A 6,152-nucleotide genomic window follows, 5' to 3' on the forward strand; every position below is an offset into this window, starting at 1 on the left:
GGCAGAAGCTGGCTCCTGCCTGCACCAGCTGCCCTCTGTGGCTTCTCCCAGGGATGAGAATCGCCTGCAATGGTGGGTTGGTGGGGCTGGCACAGTGAGGGGGTGTGAGGCTGGAAATGGGGTGCAAGAGCACTTTCCCAGCTGGGGAGGGCTCCCCATCATGAACATGGGGGACCCCTGCTCCAGGCGCCCTGCGAGAATGGAGAGGGGTGCACGTGGGCCACAGTGGGGGCTGGCAGAAGGGGGGACAAGCACAAGGAGAAAGAGGCAGCACCTCGCCGTGTGACCATCCCTGGGGCTCAGTGTCCCTGGGGGAGCTCCTCTGCCATGGAGCCAGCACCGTGCCACACACAACAGCCAGGTGATGTGGCTCAACAGACGCAAGGCAAATGCTGTGGGCAGGGAAAGGAGCTTGTCAACTTGTTTATCCCCAGCATGTTCCAGGGGAACGCAGCATGATAGGAGCAGAAGGAAGGACACAATTAATTAGAGAAGATGCAGCCCCCATGAGCCCGGAGGCAGGGGATCTGAATGAGTGGAAACTTCCAGATCATGCCTCCATCTCCCAAGCTGGGGGTGATTTTTAGCCAGCTCTGCCACGAAAAATCATTGTAAACGAAAATCTACATTCAACATTGGGTGAGAGGGAAAAACCTGTGCCACAGAAGTGTCAGAGGGTCTCCAACCAAGTGCTCCCCCTCCAGCCCATCCATTTGCAGGCTTCACAACTTAGTAGCTTTTTCACTTAACTGAACTGGTCACAGGGAAGCATCCCGAAGAGGTGGTTGCTCTTCAAGGAGAAGATGAGAGCGATTTGATCTCATTTTTAGGGCCATCTCCCTACTAAATGTTGGCTCACGGTTTCCACCAGCCTGAGCTGACAGACGGGAGAATGTAGACCACAGGCAAACTGGAAAGGGCCACGCAACTTGGGGTGATGCTCAGGGAGTACCCGCACCCTCTGGGGCTGACTGGGCTGCCCACGGTGCCTTTTCATTCGTGGGAAAAGGCATTTGATTAAGGCAAGTGAGTTATTTTGGGGGAACTGCCGGGTCCCACGTGCCACACCAACTCCAGCCAGTGTCCCTAGGGACATTCACATACAGGGGCAGGCACTTAACCCCTCATCCTCAGGATTTTCTCCCCACAGCCTTCTCCTTCACCCCAGCCACAGAGGACAGCCAGGACAGTGACAGTCAGCAAGGAGATGTGAACAACCTTCACAGGGCTTTTGGGATGCGATCAGGGGAGCATTACTGCTCACTCCTCAGCAAAACCAATTTTCTTTACTAATGTTATTCTGGCTGTAACTCCATCTGCTGCAAGTACTCCAGGGCAAGTCATGACCCAAGGACAAAGCCCTGTGTTGGCAGAGGAGGGAGCACTACAAACCCCTCCTTGCAGCTATGGGGAGGATGGTGACCCCTGAGTGAGCAGCACAGGGCTGAGCACCCACCTGGATGGCTGCCCAAGGGTTTTCCAGGCATTTTGAGTGACTGTGCATCTGTAGAGAAGCCCACCAAACCCTGGGCACATGTTTGCTGGAGTTAAACGACACATCTGTGCTTAGTCCTGCTCAGCCCTGTCATCCTGAGAGCAGCCAGGAGCTGCAGCTCAGAGCACACCCCACTTCCCTGCCGGGGAGCTGCTCCATCCCTGGGCCATGAGGGGCCGGCTGGTGAGCAGCAGGGATTTGCCTTATGGTAAATTTTTCTGGGCGTGAAGCCGTGTCTTGCCAGGGGTGCTGCTGCCTGAGGATGTTCTCCAAGAGCTGGGCACATGTTGCTGCCCAGAAAAGCTCCTGCCCTTCTCCCCCACAGCTCTCCCTTCTCTCTGCTAGCAGGAGACAGCCCTGGAGCAGGGCACACAGCTGCTGGGGCTCCTGTCCTGCCTGGGGCTCTTGTCCTCAGCAGCCCCATCCCATGGCTTGGGGCTTCTTGGCTGCAAGCACAACAGCTCTGGGAGTGCAGTGGGGTCTGAGCTAGCAGGGGTTGGGGATTGTCCCAAGATGCGTCTGCTGCTCCTGCCCGGGGTGGCTGCCCCAGGGCTGGGGGGGAATGATGCCATGTGCCCGTACTGCTCTGCCCTTGGGGCACTCCTGTGGGGACAACACACAGCCCCCAGGGAAATGTCACCTCCCCACCCTCACTAGGGCCCTGCCGGCCCCATGGCAACTTGCCTCCAGCCCACAGTCATCCCACCTCATCCTGGTGGCTCTTTGTCCTCATGCCTCCAACTGGGGACAGGTGGGACACAACAGTTTTAGGGCTAGAAAAAAACTATCCAATGTCTTCCCACACTGGCATCAGTTTTCTGGGGATCTTCATCTTGGGGAAAGGACAAGCAGGATTATACTGTTTGCATCTTCCCAGGATGAGGGGTTTGTCCCAGGGTATCTCTGAGGCTGGTCCAGAAGAACTTGGTCTGTAAAAAATCCTCCAGGAGTGGACACATGTTTTCTGCTTCCTGGAAAATGAGCTGTTTGGTTTGACCAGAACCTTTATTTTAATCCTAAATTTATACAAGGAAAGACCAAGAAGCCTGCAGAAGAAAAGGCAAAGGGGGAGACCTGGCTGGCTCCAGCTGCCTGAAGGAGTTTGGGTCCATCAAGCCCTCCCATGACGGACGGCAGCAAAAATATCCCGCAAAAATATCCCTCGTTTCTTTTAACAGCTGTTTGTGGGACGGCGCAAAGTGATAGAAGAAAAGCAAAGCAGAGCTAATTGGGCCATCCCAAGGGGCTATTCCCCAGCAATTGCTGGAATAACAAAAGCCACTTCTGGCACATCAGCCTTGGATTTCAGGAAGGGCAAGAAAAAGCCTCCTTAGGAATCCAGCTGCTGCTCATTTGGCCGCCCTCTGAATTGTCAGAGGCAAATTATGTTCTATTAAATCAAATTTCCCTCTCTCTAAAAATAGCTCCCCTACTAGTGTTACAAATAACACTGGATTACCCTGCTTGAAAGCGTTTACCGGAACGCGGCCCCTCTCCCCCTCGCTCCCTGCCTGCCAGCCGTGAACGTGGGCTTTGCCGTTCAGCAGCACCAGTGGCGCGGCGTGACTCAGGGCGGCTGAAGCAGCCGGGGGAGGATGGAGAGGGGGGAGCTGGGAGGGCTCTGAGCCCTTCCCAAACCCTCCCGGGGGATTAGCGGGTGCCAGGGCCCTCAGGAAGCCCCTGCACAGAGCATCCTGCCAGCCCCTGGGCTGGGTGAGGGAGCTGAGCGCTGGGTGAAGGGTGATGAAGGAGGTGCCATGGGGAGCATCACCAGGCGCGGGCAGAGGCACAGCTCAGTGGGATCCAGGGCCCAGCCATGTAGGGCCTGAAACACGTCAACAAGGGAGATGCCAGGCTGAAGCTGGCAATGGGCCAGTCCCTACTGGTGAGCAGGGCCTGGGCGAGCAGCAGCAGGGTCAAGCCATTGGCAGTGGGCACATCTCAATATCCACGAGAAAGGGCTGCCCATGGGCACCCCCGGTGTCTGGGGCTGGGGGGCTCCCAGGAGCAGCTATAGGAGGGCAGAGGAGCTGTTTTCCCAGCCCTGACCCTAAGGCTCCTGCCAGCCCCTGACTGCCCAGTGCTGCCCAAAGGACTTGGCCCTTGGGCTGCTCCCCCAGCACACAGCACAGTGCTGTGGGGGTCACCACAGGTTGGAGAGGGCTTGTTCCACCTGCCTGTCCTCTCCATGACCGGGCTAGTGATGGAGACCTCATTCTGCCCAAGCTGGGGCAGGGCAATTGCTGGTGGTGGGCCAGCAGCCTCTGGGTGCTGGTGGAAGAGCAGCTGCTCACACAGAGCCTCTAGCCTTTGACTGGCTCTGCAGGGGTGTGCAGGTGGGGCTGCGAGTGTGTGTCCTGCCCGCAGATTTCTGCTTCCGATGCCCTTTGGGAAGGAAAAACATCAGCTCCTCGAGCTTCAGCAAATGGCACAAGGAGGGAAGGCTCCTGCTGCGCCCGGGCACAGCAGCACATGCAGAAGCTGTAGCTCTCCAACAGCAGTGGGGTATGGCACAGCCCAGAGCAGGGCTCTGCCCTGCATCCCTGCCTGGGCCCACACAGCCACAGTCACTCACAACATCTTTTCCTGAGGCAGAAGCACGGTGGGTGCCTGCAGGAATGGCATTTTCCAGCCTGCCCGCCCCATCTTTTGGAAAGATCAGCCTATTTTTGTGTTGGGCTGGGGAGAGGCCCCTGAGGCGGTGGGTGGAGTGTAAATCCCTCCTGTCCCACTGCAGCAAACAAACCCCAACCAAGTCACGCTCAAACTATTTTCTGCAATGACAGGAGAACGCACTTTTCTGCATTTTGTCAGCCTGAGAGGACACTTGGGAGCTGCTTTTTCCATTCTCCATGCCTGTTGCTCTCTACACATTCCCCCAGCCCTTTGCCCACCCACGCAGTGCCAGGCACTCTTTCTGTGAGCCTTCCACCAACTTTGCTTTGGGTGCCGAGCACCCTCAAAACACCAGAGCACGTGCTGGCAGGGGTGCCCAGAGCACCTGGGCAGGCAGCTGCCCATGACCCCCCACCCGCCAGCCCTGAGCACCTCTCGTGGGAGAAGAGGTGCTCCTTCCCACCTGGAGAAGATGCTTGTTGGTGCGATGTGCTGGCTGCCCGCTCCCCTGCTTTCAGTAGCAGCCCAGCAAACACAGTTGGTTGTTGGTGTGCAACCCCAAACCCTGCATGCACACTTCTGCCAGGAGCACCTTGCTGTGCCTCTGTGCCCGCTCCCAGCTGCAGGGCATCCTTCCTTGGCAGCCTTTAAGCAAGCAAGCAAGCAGTGTTTCACTAAGGGATGCTCCTCTCTCCCTGACAGCTGCATTAGAGGGCTGGCAAAGCCAGAGAGAAGAGACACCTGCTGACCAGCTCTTGTGTGGTGGGTGCTCGCTCCCGCACAGCCAGTAGCAATGCGGGAAGGGGAGGGTGGCTGTGGCTGACCCTCTGGCCCCGGGGTTGTGCTGTGGATGTACCGACTCCCAACTGGGAGCTGGGGGAGCTCGGCTCAGCCCAGGCACGTGGGGATGAACAGTGGGGACCCGGCACAGCACCCCTGGAGTTTGCACACCCACCGCCCTCCATCAACCTGGCTCACACCCTAGGGACACCAACAACTTCCTGACTTACTATTGTTGCCTTTTTAGAGAGTAGTTTTGCTGGCTGAGTTCAGAGCAAACTGGATCTGAGCCTTGCCACCTCCCCTGCAGGTCCCAGCCAGACCAGAGTTTGTCTTGTGGAAAAGCCCCTCCCCACTCCAGACGGGGATGCAGCAGCTGGCCCTGCAGCCTGGGATCCTCCCTGGGATCCTCCTCATGCTCCCGGCTCCATCACTCTCACCTACAAACCCAAGGGCTTCCCCTGCCGGCATGGGGAAGCCCCAGCTCTCTCCCTGTGGGAATCCTGTGGCAGCAAGTCTCGTGGGTTAACTGCACCTTGCATGGGATAATGCTGCTTTTTGGTAGCTTTGAAATATCTTCTTCTCCCCTTTCATACCCCAAAACAACCCGATGAACAAGTTGCAGACAGCCTCTGTCCGCAGGCCAGGCGTGCCGAACACCTCCTCGGTCCTCCTGCCCTCTGAAGCAGACGACCCCAGTAATTTGTACTTCACGAGAAAGACACTAACGAGCTTTTCTGGCCTGGCAACGCGGGGGAACGGCTGACTGGGGCTGTGTCTCTGCCCAGCGAAAGGGCAGGCGGTTTTATGGCAAAGCTGAGAACCAACACATACTGAGACACCAGTGAAGATGGCATAGCCTCCCCGGGCTGCGTTCGAGGCTCGGTGGCAGCCATCTTCTCCACCCTGGGGGACAAGGGGATGCTGCCCTGTTCTGCCCGACCCCTAGGGCAGCTTTTCCCAGGGGCCGGTCCCCCCACCCGGCCACCCGAGCACCCCAACTCCCACAGCCCGGCGCTGCCTCGCTCCTTCACGTGTGTCTTTGCTCCCCGAACCCGGCCCAAAGGCCTTGGGACGGCGTCGGGACCGGTCCCGGGGGAGCGTCGCAGGCTCCGAGGGCACCGTACGGGACGCGGAGGGGAGGCATGGGGCGAGCACCGCCAAGTCGGTCCCGGCCGGGGCAGGAGGTCGCGGGTGGGCGAGCCGCGGTCCCGCGTGGGTCCGGGGCATTTTCCCAGGGCTGGAAAGGGGCGAGCCCACG

Source organism: Athene cunicularia (assembly GCF_003259725.1).
Source record: "Athene cunicularia isolate RWA chromosome 9 unlocalized genomic scaffold, athCun1 chr9_part2, whole genome shotgun sequence".
In the NCBI taxonomy this organism is placed as follows: domain Eukaryota; kingdom Metazoa; phylum Chordata; class Aves; order Strigiformes; family Strigidae; genus Athene; species Athene cunicularia.